General features: G+C 40.2%; 1 protein-coding gene across 12 annotated transcripts in view; it reads left to right on the top strand.

Annotated features, from left to right (window-relative positions):
- The window catches only part of MYRIP (myosin VIIA and Rab interacting protein), a 217,822-nt gene that overhangs the window by 134,890 nt on the left and 61,925 nt on the right, over positions 1 to 21,007 (top strand). For 2 of the 12 annotated variants that reach the window (XM_072033197.1, XM_072033198.1), the window contains exon 2: positions 484 to 627. The exons of the other annotated variants lie outside the window; for them this stretch is intronic. The gene's annotated coding sequence lies outside the window, so the exon portion shown is untranslated. The remainder of the gene's footprint in view (positions 1 to 483; positions 628 to 21,007) is intronic. 12 annotated transcript variants of the gene reach the window in all.

The raw sequence follows: 21,007 nt of genomic DNA, 5'->3' as shown, positions 1-21,007 counted from the left end.
TCTCTGTGGGGGAAAAGTAGCTTTAGAAAAATGGTATGTCCTCTGTTTAGACAAGTGAAATAACAAATTAATCACAAACATTTTATGAAAAAGAGTCTCTATCAAAATCCATGAAGTCAAATGAGAAGAACATTTTAGTAAGTAGTCCATCAGATCTTACGTGTCATTTCTCTGATCTAGGTTACAATGATGAGATAAAAAGTCTCTCAGAGAATGCCTCAGTTAGAGGAGGTGTTCAGGTAGACAAAATACAGTTCATAAAGTAAGATTTCAGCAGTAACACAAGGTTTAACACTCCCATAAAGTGCCAAGAGATCCTTAATAGCTAGAAGTGGTGACAAACATTATCCAAAAAGTTGCCTTTTGGGGGAAAGATTAAGGCATTCATTTAGTATTATTTCATACTAGAAAGTTCTAAATCTACCGTTATTTTACCAGTGTAACACATAGTTCATTGGAAATTTTGTGTAATTCTTTCTGCAGTTGTCCCATGGAGGAGTTCACACAAAGTAAGCCAGGACAATGTGTGTGCTTAACCCTCTCTTCCTTCCTGACTTCCTGAGGGACAATCAAGCTAAGTGAAAGTAGCACCAATGGTTTCTGAAGAGGCTTCCATCCAGAGACAAAGTAGGTGCCCCAGATTTTATGTATGTCAGGGAAGCAAGCTGCTTCTGCTTCACAGGCCTTGTTCTGTTCCATGTTGGAAGATGGTGAGATTGCCTCTGCTCACCTGCATAATCTTTTTTTCAATCTGAACTATTTATCATTTGTTCCTTATCTCTTGTCACTCAGTATGGTTTTCATATGACTCTGAATGCTTTTGAATTGGAAGGAACTTAGTTTTGTCAGACATGAGAAATGCAAAGCAAGGGGATCAACGATTAAGGTATATTGAAGTGCTGAGTGTTTGTGGTGACTTTACTCTTTTGATGTGACCAATGAGTGGCCATTTCAATTGTATGCTACATGCCAAAGAGATTTTAACTACCATTAAAGCACTCCACTGTGTGCTTATCACTCTTGTATCCCATCTATAAAATGCAGATAAGATTTGGGATACTTGCTCATCAGGCTTCCAGATCTGCAGATAAAGAAGTCACACAGAATCACAGAATCACAGAATTTCTAGGTTGGAAGAGACCTCAAGATCATCAAGTCCAACCTCTGACCTAACGCTAACAGTCCCCACTAAACCATATCCCGAGGTTAAGATTGTTTTACTGCATTGGAATAGTGATATAAGTGCCATTGTGTGAATAAAATACTATGGGAATAACTATTACTACACCTATATGTGCCACAAAAAACTTGAGTATAGTCAATTCTCCTGGCATAGACACTGGATGATGTGCTGGGATGTCAAACAGACCTTTAATTCTTGTGTTCTGTGTAATTACCTTGAGGTCTGTGGAAAGTACTAGCCTGGGTTTCAGTTGCTGGTCATGCCAGACTATGTCTGGCTGATAGAGAAAGGTGCTCCATGGTGGCAGGTGAAAGATACTTAGCTTTGAGAAACTAGGCTTCCAGACAGCCTTTCAGTCACGCAGAAAACTTCTCCAGTTCTCTGGACAAATAAGCAGTGCGACTGAAGAATGAGCTCTGTTTGATAAGCTTTTAGCAATCCATTTTGTTTTCATGACTCTGGGGAGAAAAGTGCAAAAAACCTCAGCTTAGTCTGTTTCTCTTTCTTCCCCAGCTATCTCATGTCACTTTTTATCTATGGTTCAGACTTTCTCTGAAAACATCCTCTAAATTGTTTTGCAGAGTGCAAGATAGAAATCGTACATTGTCAATAGTCCTCAGTTCATTTGCTTCTTGCGTCACTGGGAAACACAAGTCATATGAATGACTTCATCCAACAGTGTCTGTACTTTCATAAGCCCTATTATTCACTTGTTATTCTGAGTCATTTGATAACGACTCTGTCTGAGTCATTTTTAGTGGATTTGCTTGTCTGCCCCCTCCTTCTCCTGTTATGCCAGCAATATTACAGAGCTGGTGAATGACTTGGCTGGGCTCCTGCAAAGACAACACTGTGTCTGTGAGCCCATCTATGTAGGCACAATCTTCTCTACTTCTTCCCTTCTGTTAGCATTTGCCAGGCTACATTTTTTAGCAAATGTCAGATGATCAGGTAATAAATAGATGGAGTAAGGGGTCAAAGGAACCTGGGTTTCCATCTTTCTGAGTGACCTGCTGTGTCACTATGGCTGGGGACATGTTGTCCTGTTTGGTGCAGATGTGTGGATATGAGTGTTGACTCCACATCCCTTTCTGCTTTGCAACCACACTGTTACAAACCTATTAGGTCAGCAGTGTTAGAACAAATATATTTCTGCATGTCAGTGCAAGAAACTAAGATGAGATTAGTCATGCCAGGGCAGACTTCCCAGCTGTGCTGGTGTTTTCAATCTCGTAGAAAACCATGATCTGCTCTGAGTATCAATAGAATTATGGAAGAAGTGGGGTTCAGTTCATGTAAATTTGTCCCCTTTTGTGCATCATTGTTTGAGGACACTGATGAATACAAACCCAAACACTTATACTTTTCAACATCTCTGTCCTTTATATATTTCTGTAGGATTTCAGTGTGGTTCCTGAATGACACTGGCCATCTGGTCATGTTGATGCTGCTGAAGCATTATGCATGTCTTGGAAACTAAAAAAAGCTTGCAATTGATTTATGTGCTGCTTTACCTGGAAATCACGTGGTGTACCTGAGCTGTACTCCACGGTGCTCAGAGCAGCGTGGTTTTTAACCCAGAATCTGTGTATGAATCTATGGGAACACTGAGAGTACCTGAGTGGTGATCCTGACTTTCACATGTCGTGCATCACCTATGCTTACTGGGTGAATTTTCCTGAAGTCAGAGATGCCCTTTTATTTCTGCAGGCCTTAGGGTAGGTTGCTTCTTGCCTGGAGAAGTCCCATTATCCATGGAGCAGCTCTCTGTGCAGCCTCACTGTGGCATAAAAAAAAAAAAAAAAAAAAAAAAGGAGAGAGAGAGAAGAACAGAGAACAGGCAGGCCTAAGAGCCTGAGGCTAAAAAGGAGAAGTGGTGTTCCTGAACCTCTGAGAACAAGCGCCACTCTGGTAGAAAGGCAGCTTCATTTGAAACAGCAATGTTATCTTCAAACGCTCCAACAGTCATGTCACTTAGCTTGTTCATAAATTGAAAATTAGTGTTAGTGTTAGTGAAGACTTTTAAATGGATGTTTCTGATAGAAAAAAAGAAGGTGGTGTGCTAAATGATAAATTCATTAGGCCTTGTTGTACTGAAAGCTAAGAATGCCCTTTACCCTTATTTCTGAGTTTACTGAGGTTACTGTAAACAGTAATAATAGTCATGTACCTCCAATGCAGGTCTAAGTGCCTTTCTGAGTAGTTGCTGCCACCCCAGTGCAGATTTTAACATGTTTTCTGGAGAAAGTACCTCTCTCCAGAATTGCACTACTGGCAGCCTTTGGAATTTGTGGCGGTCACTTTTCCTTTTTGCACAACAGCTTTGGGTGTGTTATTACTTATCGAAGGCTCCAGTAAAAGTCTGAGAAGTGAATTTTACAGCTGCAGCAGCATCTTCTTACAGCTGTCAATGCAGAGGAATGTTGTGCAGTTCTAGGAATCCAGTCGTAAGCATAACACCACCAAGAAAGATTTGAAATAGTGTCAGTGCTAACGAAGATGCTAATGTAAAGAGGGTAAACTGGCACATAACTTTTTTACCGGAGCATTTCTTCATCCAAATATTTTGTGTTACTTTCTAATGGGGAAAAATACCTGCTCATTTTGGGTATAAATCCTCAGGATTCTAGAAACTATTTATTTCCAAAAATAAAGCTGACCCATCTACTTCAACTAGCCAAATTTTGTGAATAGCAAAGGATGAACAAATTGACAGTACAATAATAAGCAGTTTGACATTAAAAGTACCTTTTAATCAGAAGAGTTTAAAGATGTGATTCTTCTACAGAAATCTTGTAGGTTCTTTTTGGAATGCCTTTTCTCTGATGCAGCAGAGATTTACACCTTTTGGAAGAAGTATCTACAGAACAAATGCTTGGAAATTTTTCTTCAGTAGCGCAGTCATCCTACTTTAAATTCAGTATTTCATTTTTGCCTGTATAAGTTCTGTAAACTGTCAAACTTAAATTCTGATTGCACTGAAAATCTAATAAGTGGAGTACAGAAAGATTAGTTAACATTAAGTTTTTTATTATACACCTCATAACATTTAGGTTAGTCCTCCATATTTTTTTTCCCTAAAGTTGATACTGAATTAATCTGAATAAGCATTCTAGGGCTAATTCAAATATGTGAGATGTAGGTGGGTGCAATCTTGTGATTACACTTCCTAATCCTAAAATACATGTTAAGAATAAAGCCCTTTAATATTATCTGTTACATGTGTTGTCTTGGTATCTTGGTATATGTCTTGGTGTCTGGGTCAGAGGGCCATCTGTAACACAGAACATCCTTAGTCTTCTGTGTTGTATATTTATGACTCATTAACCTTCCTTGGACCTGCATATGAGCAAGAATCTTTACTTTTATCTTAAAGCCCAGCCAATGTAGCTTAGGTTTATCTGCTATTGATTAGTGAAACCACAAATGCCTAACAAATTATCCAAATGATTCAGTGGAGAATTTAGGAATTAATTTCAGAAGCAGCTGCTACAAACCACTTCCTATCAAATATCATGAAATAATAATGGTCCTAATGCTATACTAAACTGCCTGACTGACATAAAGCACAGAAATGACATTTAACATATTGGGGCAATTAATGACCTCTCTGACCTCTCATTGAACTGAACTGAAATGCATACTTTCTCACACTAGTTCTCTTCCTGCAAGTATTCTGAGATATGTCTTTATAAAGTGCTCCTCAAAGATGCTAATTCTATGTAGTTTCTCTCAAACCTTCTGAAATACCTTAATCCACTTAAATCTGCAGGTTGTTTTTAACATTCTGTACTTGACAGAATCACTTCTATATCAAGTGCAGTCAATCCACCTTTCTCTAAAAAAAATGAGGAAAAAATTGTTGCTGTCTTTTACAGTTTTTCTGACCATTTTAACTTGGAACACCATTGGACTACACTTACATAAAATCTATTTTTTTCTTTGTTACCTGCATTATATGGTTGATAGTTTTTATTTGTTTTCTTATGTGTTTCTGAAGGACACTACCAACATGCTGACACTGGAAGGCAATCTGGTCCAGCCAGCACATTAGGAGGTCTCACTTGAACAATAAGCAGCTGGTTTACTTGGTCACCCCTGGCTAATTCTCATGCCAGCATCCTAAGTGTGAACAAGAAGCTGCTGTCCAAGATCCTAAGTGGAAAAATTTAAGTAGGTCCTTAAGTGGAGAAACTTTTTGGAAACAGATGATCTTCACATTTTTATTTTTGCTTTGAAATTTAGTAGGTAAGGAGAGTATATGTAAACATAAGAAGATTCATCTGCTGAAGCCAAGGTGGGAGGCAGCATTTAATTATATGAGGTTTTGCTAAGCTTAAGGTGTTGGTGGGATAGTGTTGATGTGAAATTGGCATAGTGTGAGTTATGCAAAAAAATAAGACTTCATATAGGAATTTTGTTTTGAGGAAGAATTTGGGATTTTTTGCTTACCTCTCTCTGAGCTAGACTGCAAAAGAGTTGGACCAATGATGATGAGAGTATGAAGGAAGAAGTGCAACACAGGTAACCCAGACTACCTCAGCCCTCAGACACTTCTCCAGATAAAGCATTATACTTTTACATCAATAACTTGCCATCAGTGCGGCCAAGTGAGTCTGTGTCAGGGCTAGAGCTAGGCTGAGGTGGAAGCATTAAGCATTATGACTTTGTCATGTAAGGAAATCCCCAAAATTGCAGAAAATAATGCAGGTCTTTCAGAGGTTTTGTTTGTTTGTTTGTTTGTTTCATCCTTTGTGTCAGACTGTTAGGTCTCATCTCTTTTATGTAGTAAACACATATTCTTTGCTATCTCCCTAGTGAAGCTGAGGTATTCACATATTAACAGAGCTTTTAAAACAGACACATACAGGCATGCAAATTTTTGCAAGTCTTAGGTGATTGTTAGTGACACTCACTGTGTTTTCTCCTCAAGGAAAGGGATTTTTTTTTTGTATGGTTTGTAGTATTCTCATCTTTTGCAATAGTTCTAGTACATTGCTGTAGCTTGTGGTGACACTGGCAAATTATAAAAATGTACAATCCTGGTTTGCCCTAAATTTTTCAGAGCAAAGATGCACAACAAGCAAAAGCAAGCTAGCTTGGTTTGGATCTGTCACTCTTCCTTGCATTTCTACCTCCAGTACTGCCTCATATCCCCTGTCTTGTCCCCACCACAGGAACAAGTTCTTGCTAGATTTATAACCTCTGGCTAGCAGGCTCAGGAAGAGCAGTCACACGCTCTGGCTAACCTAGACTTGATGGCTAAAATGGGCAGCCTATCCATTTAGATAGACCATCTAATGGATGCTTGGTTGCTGTACACCAGCCAGCCAGTGCCTGTCACTTGCTCGGCATGCCAGAGATCTGTGAGCTAGCCCAGTAGGTAAAACCAGCAGATACACTAGACAGTGACTGTCTGGAGTACAAACATGCAACTCTTGACCTAACACGATTATTAGAAGAGGGTGAAGGGAAAGGTTAGGAGAAAAGAGAGGAACCCTGCACACTATATTCATGTAGTGTCTTTAGTTGCTCTAGATTTGTGAGTGTTCTGTATCTAGTCCTACTGTCATAATGGAAATTTGAACATTTCAATACAAATATTATACACCTTGGGAACGGTTTCTTCTTGAAAGAGATACTAATGGCTTAGCAGCCAAATATTCATGCCTCACTGTCCGGAGTTACAGTTTCCAAATCAAATGTCATCTTTCACTAGGAACATACATTTTCAAAATACAGTCTTGATCAGTTACTATAAAGAGTATCATTAAACTTTGTATTACTTGTGCATTCTCTATGTTTTTAACATGCTAGTTAGTGCTGTGGGCGAATGCTCATGGCTGTTACTGATATTTTAATGGCAGTTCTTGCCAAAGCCATTGCAAGTCTTCAGCTCACTCCTTCTCCATTTCTTTTGAAGGCAGCTGCTTAAGATATACTTGCTTTTGCTGAGAAAGAAATAATGAAAACTTGCTCCAGCAGGGATGAGTATCTTGTAGCCTCCTGTGCCACTGAAGTGCTCTGTACTCAGCCAGCAACAAAAGCTGTGATAGCAGCTGTCTTTACCGAAACCTTAGGGTTTTGAGAAAAGAGGAAAGGCAATGGTGGAAGTAGGGAGAGTTGTTCTATTTATATTTTTGCACGTGTAAGAGTAGACACTGCATTAAACAGGAAAGATGGTGGGAGGAAGGTCTGAAGGACATTGGCAAAGGTATAGATGTCAGTTCTGACCATAGTGAAGATAATCTCTTATGACTGATGTTGAAACCAAAGTGTTTTACCCATCTTTCTTGGATTGCCACCCCACATCCCCATCATCTGCAAAGGGAAGAGTTTACAAAATGCCCTTCAAAAATATCTGAAAGAATTCCTTTTGCATTATCTCAAATGAGACATGTTATCTGTGATACCTACAGGAGAGGAGAGTCTGCTTTCCTGGATACTGTTGCTTTGCAGCCAGAGCTCACCAAGCAGTGTTACCCAGATCTTCTACCTGAAGGCTCGAAGAGAGATGGGAGTATCCGTTGAGCTGTGAGAGATCGTGGAACTGTCTGCTACTCCCACAGTGAAACACTGCCTGATCTCAGAAGTCAGGCTTTGGAGAAAGCCCCGGGGGAGACATGTAGTCATAAGCCAAAAGTTCAATACATGAGAAGTAAAGGCCAGCTGAGGACTTTTCATGTTTTTGGCTGTTTCTTCCCAGTCAGGCAAAACAAGCCATTTGCAGGCAGTATGAGTCCCTGCATCCAGCTTTATTGCTGAAGAGATGTGATGAACTATCAATTCTTTATCTGCAAGAAAAATTAATCTCTCCAGATAGGATAAATTGGGCAAAAGGGACCAAAAGATGCATTTGCAAAGGAAAGGTTTAAAGATGGTATATAGGAAGCATCAGAAAAGATTACATCTGCCACTGCATTTTTTTGTCTAAGGATCTCTGAAAGGTGCCTGGGTGTGAGGGGAAGAAATAAAATATATGCACTTCTTGTCTTTTCTTTGCAGTAATCATCACAGTCTTCTCTTTTGCCTTTTATTTTTTTAAACCTCGAAAAATTGATCATAAACATGGTGGTTCATATGAGAGAACATAGTGACTGTGCAGATATATTGGGGGTTTTATGGTTATTTGGTGTGTTGACACCACCAGTTTGTTACACTTATTACTAGAGAAAAAGCTGAAAATGTTTGTGTAAGTTTTTTAAGAGGACCAGATAACCTGCAACATGGTGAACTTGGATTTGGTCTGTGTTTTAAGCCATGTTGAATAGCAAAACACCCAGGTCATTGCTATCAAGTTGAAACATAAAGCATAAGGGATATGAAGAAAAAACAACAACAACAAACAAACATGTATTTGTTGATGTCTGCTTTTATCTGCTAGGCTGCATGTTGGAGTCCCCCCAAGAAATCACAAAGGATGCTTACACAGAAAGGAGAGCAAGCGTTTACTCAGCCGGTGTCAGATGTAATAGGGGCCACTTGTATGCATAGTTGCTTATGAAGAAACAGCTGGATGTGACCATTGTTCAATGACATTTAGAAAAAGAATAATGAAAGAGTGTGTGTCCTGCTGTAGTAACTGGCACTGTGCTCTCAATTCTTTATTTTTCTTTTCTTCTTACTCTATTCTCAAATTGCTAATTAGAGTCAACAAATTGTTTGTAGAACACAACAACACATCCTGCAGTCTGCCAAAAGGAGTGGCTGGCATCCGTACAAATTGGGTTATGATGTGTTTGAAGACTTAATGTTGAAAAAAACTTTCAATATTCTCCTCATCCTCCCTGTCCTTCTACTAAAATGACTCAATCCCAAAGGCAGCAACATACTACTCCATTGGTATCAGAGGTTTGGCTAACAGAAATGAGCTTCCCCATGAAGAAACATGTCCCTCTACAAATTAAGTTTCATCATTGTGCTAAGTAACCGGTAAACGCAGCCCCAGAGTGATAGGTAATTTGGACATAACCCAACTGAAACACGTAATAATCACTGCAGTATCTTGGCTTGGCAGAGTTGTCTGGAATGCAAGACTTCTGTACCTCCAAAGCAGCCTCCATAGATCTACTGCAGTCCTAAGGTGCTGCATAAAATATGCCCTGTGACTGTATTGTCCCTCATTATGCCATATTACAGAATCACAGAACTGAAGCGGTTGGAAGGGACCTCAAGATCATCTGGTCCAACCCCCTTGCCAAAACAGGTTCCCTAGAGCAGATTGCTCAGGTAGGCATTCAGACGGGCCTTGAATATCTCTAGAGAAGGAGTCTCAACAGCCTTCCTGGGCAGCCTGTTCCAGTGCTCCATCACTCTCACCATGAAGAAGTTCTTTCGCATGTTGGTGCGGAACTTCCTGTGATCCATTTTGTGGCCATTGCCCCTTGTCCTGTCCCCACAAACCACTGAAAAAAGGTTGGCCAAATCCCTCAGTCCCCCACACGTCAGGTATTTATACACAGTGTTGAGATCCCCTCTCAGTCTCATTTTCTCAAGGCTGAACAGAGCCAGATTTCTCAGCCTTTCCTCATAGGGAAGATGTTCCAGGCCCCGTATCATCTTTGTGGCCCTCCGCTGGACTCTTTCCAAGAGGTCCCTGTCTTTTTTGTACTGGGGAGCCCAGAACTGGACACAGTACTCCAGGTGAGGCCTGACCTGGGCAGAGTAGAGGGGGAGGATCACCTCCCTTGACCTGCTGGCCATGCTCCTTTTAATGCACGCCAGGATCCCATTAGCCCTCTTGGCCACCAGGGCACACTGCTGGCTCATGGTCAGCCTGTCACCCACCAGGACCCTCCAGGTCCTTCTCCTCAGAACTCTCCAGCAGGTCATCCCCCAGCCTGTACTGATACATGTGGTTGTTCCTTCCCAGGTGCAGGACTCTACATTTGCTCGTATTAAATCTCATTTGGCTTCTTCCTGCCCATCTCTCCAGTCGGTCCAGGTCTTGCTGAATGGCAGCACAGCCTTCTGGCGTGTCAGCCACTCCTCCCAGCTTTGTATCATTGGCGTACTTATTGAGGGTGGACACTATTCCCTCATCAAGGTTGTCGATGAAGACGTCAAACAAGACCAGACCCAGCACCAACCCCTGGAGAACACCGCTAGTCACAGGTCTCCAGCCGGACTCTGCGCCACCAATCACCACCCTCTGAGCTTGGCCAGTCAGCCAGTTCTCAACCCACCTTACTGTCCACTCGTCTATCCCACACTTTCTCAGCTTTGCTATCAGGATGTCCTGGGAGACAGTATCAAAAGCCTTGCTAAAGTCATGGTAGATGACATCCACTACTCTCCCCCCAATCTACCCAGCTGGTGATGCCATCGTAGAAGGCAATGAAGTTGGTCAGTCACAATTTTCCCTTGGTGCTAACATGCCACAGGTGAATTCAGAGGAGACATTGGATCTGAGGATGATGTCAGGTGAAGAAACAACTCCCTTTTCTCCTGCAATCTCCTACTTTGTGGAGCTTTCAGTTAGACTAGATTTCAATTGCTTTCAGTAAACCCAAACATAGAGAGATGATTTTTATTATAAAGGGAATAAAACTAAAAGCATTCAACTAAGTGGACCTGACTCCTGCTTCTGTGATGTCTCTGTGAATGTAGAGTATTTTTTATCACCTTGGCCAAAAATATTTTTACAAGTGTTGCCCTGTTGATAATTGGGCTCTTGAGCAATTACAGTCTTTTCTGAGTGAGGAAGCGTGAGAAACTGTGAGGAAGCCTGTAGGTGTGGGCATGTAGGTTTCTGTGCCATCCAAATTCCTCCAAGAATAAAGCCAGACAGTGTTGGGGCCACAGGGAGTGCAGCGTTGCACAAAGGAACCTGTACAGCAGGAGCTGGCTGAGATACATTATATATATATTTGTGGATCCTTGCCTGCAAAGTGTGAATGTGTTATTTCTTTGATAAGTTTCTGAGTAAAGAAATGTAGCTGTTGTAATAAAAATAGTGCTAAATAAGCTTAATGCACATGATCACTTTTCAAGTTTGTATCTGTCATTACATATACAGCCATTTACAATTCTTGCCATATATCTTCACAAAACAATCTGCAAAATCCTTGGCTAAAGGTTGTTTCCAAATTCAGATATGCTAATTGTCTACTGGATTTGGAAGATGATTGCATGCGTTGTCACGCTGACTTACTCAACCCTTTGATCTTGTTCAGAGTTACTTAAGCCTAAAGATTTTGGGAGTGTTGGTTTCCTTTTCTCTTTGACATAAATATTTCATATAAAATATTTAATCCAAACAAATTGCAGATAAAAAAAGCAGAGCTTTTACAAAAATTTTTACACCTCAGAGGGGAGATGGGTCAGCTTGAGTCAAAAACACCATCTTTAGAGTCAGGTTGGAGGCAGTTATCTGAATTCCTTTCTAAACATGCTAGATTTCCAAAGTAACTAGAAGCAAGTCTTTCAGTGTCTCTTTTTTTTTTTTTTTTTTTTTTTTTTTTTTACCTATAAACTGGCTTTAAAGGATATTTAGTCATTTCTTTTATTTACTTGCTGAGACTTAGTGGGTTTCCTTTCAAATATTTAAATTGCTCTCAGGTAGTCGCACTAATGTCCATGAGTAAATATGTTTTAGTAACTGTGATATATGGTATGTAGTAGATTATTGTAGAGAGTAATAAAATTCTAAATAAAAATGAAGCATGAAGCAGGATATATATCAAATATTTTTATTAGTTTCTTCACCAACTGTAGAATTGTGACACCTAGTTTCTTAAAAAATTACTTGTCCAAAGATTAGGAATTGGATCACAGAATTTAGTAGTTGGTTCTGATCCAAAAAATACTTTTGTTACTAGTAATTTAAGAAGTTCTTGGTTTTAATTCTCTTTCTGGACTTTTTTTTTTTTTTTCTGAAAAATCTTTTATGTTCCCTACATGTGGTCCTATTTTAGGTATACTCAGTAAATATTCCTATTGTTGCAACTAGTGGAGTATTTAATATTATCTCAGATTGTCTTATGTCACTAATATTGTAGATGGATTAGACATATAAAATCCAAATATTTTTTAACAGTAGTACTAAGCTGTCATCACTCATGGTATGATTCATTCTAGGAGTCAAGTGTCCGTGAATGTAGATCTTTCTATTATTTTCCTCAATATGCTGAGAGTAAATAGATTTTCCTACTGCTATATATTGGTACAACCTCTTACTTTGGGGGGGGGAAGGAGAAAAGAAGGTTTTATATTTTTCATCTTGAAACTCAAGTCAGGATTGTTGTTGGTTTTTTTTTTTTTCCTGATTTTTTTTCTCATTTCCCACTGTTTCTACCCTGTGGTCTCTACCTATTTTGGAAGAGAACTTCTGAAAAAAAATAATGTGTTGTTGTTTTTTTTGGTTGGTTGGTTGGTTTGGTTTGGTGTATGTGTGAAAGTTCATCATAACTGAAAGAAAACTCAGTGAGGGCAAACAACCTTGAGTAGACAATATATACGTCTTTTGCTTCATAACTAGAAGAATCATTTTTGACACTCCGCTTTTCATTACACATATAGACTAATCTGTCATGTTGGATAATAATCTGTTCTGTATTTCACTTATATGACTCTTTTAATGTTTTTCTAGGTCCAAAGTAATTTTAAACTTATTTTGAGGAATAGAAGTTGTGTTAGTGAAAACATTTGTAGTATTTAAAGGTAGAAAGAGGTAGAGATATTAGAGGTAGAAAGTCTACCCACGAGGATGCCTAGGGTGAGGAAGTCGACTCCACGCCTAAGGACTGCCTCCACCAGGACAGAAAGAAGGGTGATTGTTGTGGGCGACTCCCTTCTCAGGGGAACAGAGGAACCTGTTTGTCAGCCTGACTCTACCCGTAGGGAAGCCTGCTGCCTCCCTGGGGTCAGGGTCAGGGACATTGCCAGAAAGCTTCCCAACCTGGTTCGCCCCTCTGACTATTATCCTCTTTTAATAGTCCAGGCTGGCAGTGATGACACTGAAGAGAGAAGTCTGAAGACCATCAAAGGGGACTTTAGGGGACTGGGACGGTTAGTGGATGCAGCAGGAGTACAGATGGTATTTTCGTCCATCCCTCTGGTGGCAGGGAGGGGTACAGAGAGGACACGGAAAGCTCACCTGATAACCACATGGCTCAGAGGCTGGTGCCAACACAGAAATTTTTTTTTTTGACCATGGGGTGCTTTACTTGGTACCCGGCCTGATGGCCACAGATGGGTCCCTATCTCTAAGGGGAAAACGGATCCTAGGCCAGGAGCTGGCGAGGCTCATTGAGAGGGCTTTAAACTAGGTAAGAAGGGGGACGGCACTGAAACAAGGCTTGTTAGAGCTGTGCCAGGGGTAACAATGGCAAGGCTGGGAGAGAAAGCAATAGCCTAGCTGAAGTGCATCTACACTAATGCACGCAGCATGGGTAACAAACAGGAGGAGCTGGAAGCAATCATGCAGCAGGCAGGCTATGACATGGTTGCCATCACAGAAACATGGTGAGACCATTCTCATGACTGGAGTGCTGCAATGTCTGACTACAGGCTCTTCAGAAAGGACAGGCAGCATGGAAGGTGTGGTGGTGTGGCTCTCTATATCAGAAAGAGTTTTGGTGTTGTGGAACTTGAGGCTGGGAATGATAAGATTGATTCCCTATGGGTTAGAATCAGCGGGAAGGCCAACAAGGGAAGCATCCTGGTGGGGGTCTGTTATAGACCACTGAACGAGGATGAGGAGACTGATGAGGAATTCTACAGGCAGCTGACAAAAGTTGGAAAATCGTCAGCACTTTTTCTTGTGGGGGACTTCAACTTCCAAGATATAATCTGGAAGCACAACACAGCCCAGAGAAAGCAGTCTAGGAGGTTTTTGGAGAGCGTGGAAGATAGCTTCCTGACGCAGCTGGTTAGTGAGCCTACTAGGGGAGGTGCCCAGCTAGACCTTCTGTTCACAAATGGGGAAGGACTGGTGGGAGATGTGATGGTTGGAAACTGTCTTGGACAGAGTGACTATGAAATGGTAGAGTTCTCCATTCTTGGAGAAGCCAGGAAGGGGACCAGTAAAACTGCTGTATTGGACTTCCAGGGGACCGACTTTGAGCTGTTCAGGACCCTGGTTGGTAGAGTCCCTTGGGGAGTTGTTCTGAAGGGCAGAGGAGTCCAGGAAGGCTGGCCACTCTTCAATTTTTCAGCCTGGAGAAAAGGAGTCTCAGGGGTGACCTTATCGCTCTTTATAAGTACATTAAAGGAGGCTGTAGTGAGGTGGGGGTTGGTCTATTCTCCCACGTGCCTGGTGACAGGACGAGGGGAAACAGGCTAAAGTTGCACCACGGGTGTTTTAAGTTGGAAGAACTTCTTTTCTGAAAGGGGTGTGAGGCAGTGGAACAGGCTGCCCAGGGAAGTGGTTGAGTCACCATCCCTGGAGGTCTTTAAAAGACGTTTAGATGTTGAACTTAGCGATATGGTTTAGTGGAGGACTTGTTAGTGTTAGGTCAGAGGTTGGACTCGATGATCTTGAGGTCTCTTCCAAGCTAGAGTATTCTGTGATTCTGTGATTTCTAAAACATGCCTGCAGAGGCATTGGTTGAAGTTTCTGGCCTTGGACAGCACAGCTCTGTATTTCTTATTATTCTGATTTCTACTCTCCATTTATAGTGTCCTGAGCAAGTAGTCGTTTGTTTGTCATCATTCTAAAGGCAGGCTGTCTTTTGCCTTGGTTGAAAACAAATCACAATAGTCTATCTTTCTCAACTGTTCTGTTTCATGTCAAATAATTCTGTCTCATATAAGACTGGTATTCTCCAGCTTTTTCAGACCTGTTCTGCCTAGTATACCGAAAGCTGCAGGTGCTGTGGCTCCTGTCTCAATGCAATCCCACAAGTGTACATGCAAGTCCTCTTCATGCACCATGAACCTTAGGCAGGATTCAAATTGGTAATCTACCAAGGTTGCAATGCTACCCCACAAAAGCTTTGTCCCTCTGCATCGTGTGACCAGCTATGTGCCTGTCCCAGGATCCTATGTGCATGCATCCACCTCAAATCTTGTCTTTGTTGTGTGACCTGGCTAGAGCTCTCTTGTAAGGTGGGACAGAGGGAGGTTGAGAGGTCTCTCTACAAAGCTGTACATCATTTGGATGAAAACATGCTTGCACTGTCCATAGCGCTATCCTTAAAAATTTGTCATTAAATGATTTTCCCATGGATATGTATGTAATAGAATCCACTTCAGCATCTGCCCTGTCTTTCTAATAGGGCAAGTAAAGAATGACATCAATCATGTGATAATATTTTCACATTTTATATAATAGGCTTTTTCCTGTCCCTGGATGTGTTGCATAATGGCTGGTGATTTCTCTTATTCTCACCTCCTAAAATAAGGTCGGTACGCTAATGGAGCAGCAGGTACACTGAAGATACCCCTAATGCACCACCTTGTACTGACTGACTGCCCCAGTACTCCCCAAATCTATCTTCAGCAATGCAAGTGAATCATTTGTCCCACCTTCATGTTTTCCTAAGGAAAAAAAAAAATAAAAGAATGGAGAAAGAATTACAAGAAACTTTCTCTGAGAGCTTGAGAGTTACTCGACAGCCTTTTGACAGAAGAACTGTGCATGTGCAGAGAGAAATGATGGTTTAATTTGTTCCTGTAAGGCTCCCGCCTTAGATGCACAGAAGGAGAGTCACACACACACCCCTCAGTGTCTGACCCTCTTGGGCTCGGCTGCCATTTGGCAGGCTGCACCACGAGCCACACCAGCAGGCAGCAGTTCCCAGTGCAACCAGCTTGCTCAGCTGGAAATCCTAGTAGCAGGGATTGCTTCCCCAAAATGTGGTCAAGTTTCTTTTCTTTATGGGATGAGTTCAGCTTGAGAAGAGACCTATATTCTCTCCCCTTTGATGGGAGATGAGGGTAAGACAGGTAGCTTCTTCTGTCTCTGTCTCTCCCTGTGGCCACCACACACAGGATTCCTCCTTTTACTGCACTGAGACTTTCTCTGCTACTATCAGGTGAAACAACTGTGTCTTAATGCAAAAATGTATACTGTATGCAGCCTTGTATACAATGGATTGACAGTAAGTCCCTTTGTTTGTTTAGGCCATAAGCAGCATAGTTGGAAAAAAATGCCACAAAACTTGCCTCATTGGCCTTTCCTTAGCAAAACATGAAAACCTCTTTTAATGAAACTAAAGCAAATAAGGCAAGAAGAGAAAGAAGAGAGATCTTGGTCAAATAACAGCCACTTTGGATGCATTTCCATCTCAGTGTTATGGGAACTCAGCAATCCTTGGTGTGCTTTTTGAGCAAAATCCTTGTTATGATTGCTCTTCTTGAATGAACACCATGGATCTAGCTGAGAAGGGATGTGATTTTTGTGCTCTACTCACTGCCAGCAGTTGCAAGCCAGCACTATGGGACTTGACAATCCATTGCACATAGTCATCTTTGCTGCATGTCTAGGTGGCTTTGCAGCCTCTACCTGCTTTAACCTCTCCTGTTCATATCCTTTCTTCTAGTTTCTTACATTTTTCTTGATGGCTCTTGATTAAACTTAAAACAAACATGCTGATATCACATACGCATTTCTGCATCTTATCAAAACTGGCTGGCCCTGTGAGGATACCACCTGCCCTTGTGCAGAACAGCATAAGCTGGCCCTGTAGAAGACAGGAGGATTGTTTGGCCTTGAAGCTTTTTGATGGTTAAAGAAGCGAATTCTGCTCCAGAGAGCAGTTCAATATTACCCAAGAGCTCTGAGTGGGGCTGTTTTACAGAAACAGCTTTATTACTCTGACAGTATGGCTAATCTGTACTTATAGTACTGTTTTCTTTTTGTCATTGTGATACAACTATTTACAAAAATAGAGGTGTTTTTTTTTTCTTTTTCTATTTTTCATTATTCAAATAGCAGAAAATCCATATGAAAAGTATATTTGTATGTGTGCCCAGATGTTAGTGAGGCCAGCTGGGATTAAAGTCTCAGAATTTCTAAAGGCTTTGGAATTTTTCCTACGGTTTTCAGCTGTAAGCTGGAATTTAGCTTTGTCAGACTGCTGGACAGCTTGCATAATAAAGCTTCCAACTAAAAATATTTTCTGTGCAACAAGGTAAAACACACAAGGGAAAAATGTGCATTTTAAATGTGGTGACTTGAGTTGGTTTGAAAAAAGAAATTATATTTTAAAAAAAAAATGTCCTGTGTTTTTACATCTTAATCAGAGAGCTCTACTCACAAGTAGCACAAAACAGAGAAAGCTAAAGGCAAAGAATGGTAAAAAGCTCAGTAGGCACACACTTTATGTTCAGGACGCTCACTGGCATGCAGTAACAGACAGCACCATTGCACAGCATCTGATACCCTCACCTCAGTCTTGCCCAAGTCATGCTCTTGGTCCATGCTGGGAAGAGCTGCTGAGGTGCAGCTGGTGGCTGAGCTGTTCTTTCTAGGACTAGCCAGCTATTCCCATCTAGCCCATTTCCCACTGTAATTCAAGAAAATCTTTTTGCTTGAACTGTGCAGGATAACTATCCAAACTGTGTCTGGGTGCTTTGCTTTCTGGGGAGTGCAGCATCACTCCGTCTCATTTTTCCTCCTTGCCATGGCTGGGTGGGTGGCAAGGAAATGCTTTCTTTATATCCCCCAGCTCAGGAGCTTGTGAGACTTGGATTTGGATGTGTTATGGTCCTGCTGTGAATATAATACATTATATATACTGATACATACATACATATATGTATATGTATATGTATATATATAAGAAAGCAGTGCCTCCAGTTGAACAGCATGTTTCTTAAGCTGTAGTGTGGCTTATGGAGTTGAAAAGCTACAAATACATGTAATCTCAGGGAGCAGGTGGTGGAGTCATTGTGCACTTAATTCCCAGAAGAAGGCTGTACAGCCTAGTTTAGCACAAGTTGGGCTTGCAGGGAGAGAGTACCGCTACAAAAGATGAGAAATTGCATCTCTTCACTACCCATCAAAGTTTTAGGGTTTTTGGCTTATTTTATTTTTAAAATTTCTTTCTTTAAATAATCTTGAAATGAGCTCTGTTTTCTCTTTGAATTTACATGGTGATGTTTCTTCTCATCTTTGCTGGCATTTCACAGCAGCTTGTTCACAGCTTTCTCCCAACACAAGAGCAGAAACAGACCTTAAAGCAGAGGATTGTTGTCTTTTTGGTGTTCTTTAGCTCTATATTAAAAGCCCTGGGTATTTTTCTAATCAGGATTACAGAATTAATTTGCATGGTTTATCCTCTGGTATTTTTTTCTGATGGAGTGGAGTTTGCATCTCTTCTGTGAAAATTTTTATGCTGCATCGACCTCGCTTATTTTTTGTTCAGCTGTTTTTCAAGAATCTGTGGATTAAAAATGAAGTTTGCAGAAAGAAAATCCTTCACTTAGGTAATTTAGATAACTAATCAAAATTGCTTAATGTTCTATGGTTTCATTTGGTATCTGTTATGTTTTAGTTGTTATATTTGGACTGAAAATAATTTCATTTCATTAGTATTAATGCAAAGTTCAATGATCAGATTTTCCTGAGAGTGTTTTGATCTTGCTCTCTGCATTCTGAAGTTTATTTATGATTTTTTTTTGTTTGAAATTTGCCTTACTTCAATGGATAGATACAAAGAATACATTTGTAATGTTTGCTTTAGCATGTTGCATGCATATGAGTGTAATAAATTTGCTAATGATGCATATTGATTAATTCTTGTTATTTGCCTTAAAAATATCCAGTACAGGGGTGACCAGGATACAGAATTTCTCCCCTTTGAAAAAATGTTGAGATACTGAAGTGTATTTTACGGCAAAGTAAGATAGGGGAAAAACAAAAATACAGAATTTTGCCTGAAATGAAATTTCTAGGGGAAAATGCATTCCGATAAAGTGAAATCTTTCCTTTTGTTTATGGGGGAAGGTTTGTTTCAGTAGCAACATTTTTATTTGTATATTTGTGATTTCCACATCATAAAATAAATCCTGTAGATCGTACGCAAATAGAATGAATGTATCCTGTAATTTAAGATACCCTCATAAAAAGCTTTTTGAAGCTAAAAAGTCAAGCGTTCCATCTTGGGAATATGAGCTTTCCAGCTTTAGACACGCATTTGGATTTGAACTTCTTTCAATTTGGTTTCAAATATCCAGTGGCATCTTACTTAATTTTCATCAGGGCTGACTGGTAATATTAATCAGCTGCGTAAAGAGAAGCACTTTCTAATGAAAAGAAAGGGAAAACAGAAATAGGGAAATAGGTTTTCAATGTTAAGTTTGGGAAGGAAGTGTCATAAAGAGTTAACAGCAGCATTTTGGGCTTCGTGTTTAGCAGGTGTTGTTCTTGAGGTGTGAACAAGCTGCCTTTCACAGACAGGGTATGTGCAAACATAATATCCTTCTTTGGAATGACAGGAGCTTGGCCTCAATCTGATGTGTAGAAGTTCATGTTCAGGACCTTGGGGGCTGAATTTTCTCAATTTATGTTTTTAAGTCTGATTTTCGGGGAACTAAGCGTTGGCAGGATACTCATATGTGCTGTGCTTGTGTACTACAGTAATGGTCCATCCTGAAGGAAAAGAAAATGAAGTTGTATTCTTTACCCTGGCAGTATATTTGATTTTTAACCTAGAATTAAGTTTGATTTCACTGAAACTGAAAGAAACCGAAATACTTTAGTTCCAGTACATTATAAGCCCTAAAATATCAGTGCAAGGAAAAAAAAGTAAAAAGAAAGAAATATTGCTGTTGGCACAGAAAGAATACTACAGGATGCTGAGTTTGAAGCAAGTTTATTCTAAAACTGGTTAAATAAGAAGTGACAGGCTAAATCTTAATTGTTTCTCTGGGCCTCAGGCTGAGACCATGTAGTGCCTGGGAAATGGAAATGAGGATCTTGAGCTTCATTTCCTGTGTGAGGACAGTAGAAGGATAGAGTTGGTGTATGAGGTTCTGTGATTGCCATTTTAACTTTGATTGTTTTTTTGATTTGACATGGTTGCATTGCTATTGGAATTTCCCACAGAGCAGCAGTTCTGGTCTCTGGATAGTCCTGTTCTATATTTCAAAGCTGGATTTGTTCGTGTTTGTTGTATTTTTTTTATGGTTTGTTTCATTTTGTTTCAGTTTTGCCTTTTTTTATTTTTATTTTTTAGTTTTGATTACTTAATGTAAAAAAAAAAAAAAATACCATATCCACAAAAATGAAAATGTGCAAGACTTGTAAAGCAACTCCCTTCCTGACTGAATCCAGACCATTGCTAAACACAAGTCAGGAGAGATCTGACATTGTATATACTACATGGAGACCTCTGCTGTAAGTGGACACAGCACGAGAAGCACAGAGTAACAATTCTTAAAATCCTTCCCCCCAGGTAGAAGTTATTTGAAGTTATTTTCAGCAGCTGTTTTATTTGGCTTCTTGTGAGCTTGATTTGGTGTGAGTTGATCATCAGCTGCCTGAGAAATTGCTGCTGTGTGTCTGTGTTTCTGGGCTGACCAGTGCAGATACCCATTCAAGAATATTTAGCAGCTGGTTTATGAAGATCTTCTATATGGCTGATATCACTTCCGTAGGTCTGCTATTGGATCCTTTTCATTATTTCTTTATTATTTTATGAAGTAAGAACCACAGGGAAAATTTCATCACAATGTTATAAGCCCTTGAAAATGGAGTTAATAATGAAAATCACAACCGTGTCCCTAAATCTGTTACTAGTAAATGCAGTGCTGGACTAGTAAGGGGAGGGGAGGAATGAGCTAAACAAGAAGAAATGATTTGAAGGAACAATTTTTCCTGTCAAAAAGAGACAAGTTCTTCTGAATTACTTTGAGAGAAAACTTCTCACAAAGTTC

The sequence above is a fragment of the Anas platyrhynchos genome, chromosome 2, assembly GCF_047663525.1.
Source record: "Anas platyrhynchos isolate ZD024472 breed Pekin duck chromosome 2, IASCAAS_PekinDuck_T2T, whole genome shotgun sequence".
Lineage (NCBI taxonomy): Eukaryota > Metazoa > Chordata > Aves > Anseriformes > Anatidae > Anas > Anas platyrhynchos.
This window is presented reverse-complemented; position numbering and strand designations above follow the sequence as displayed.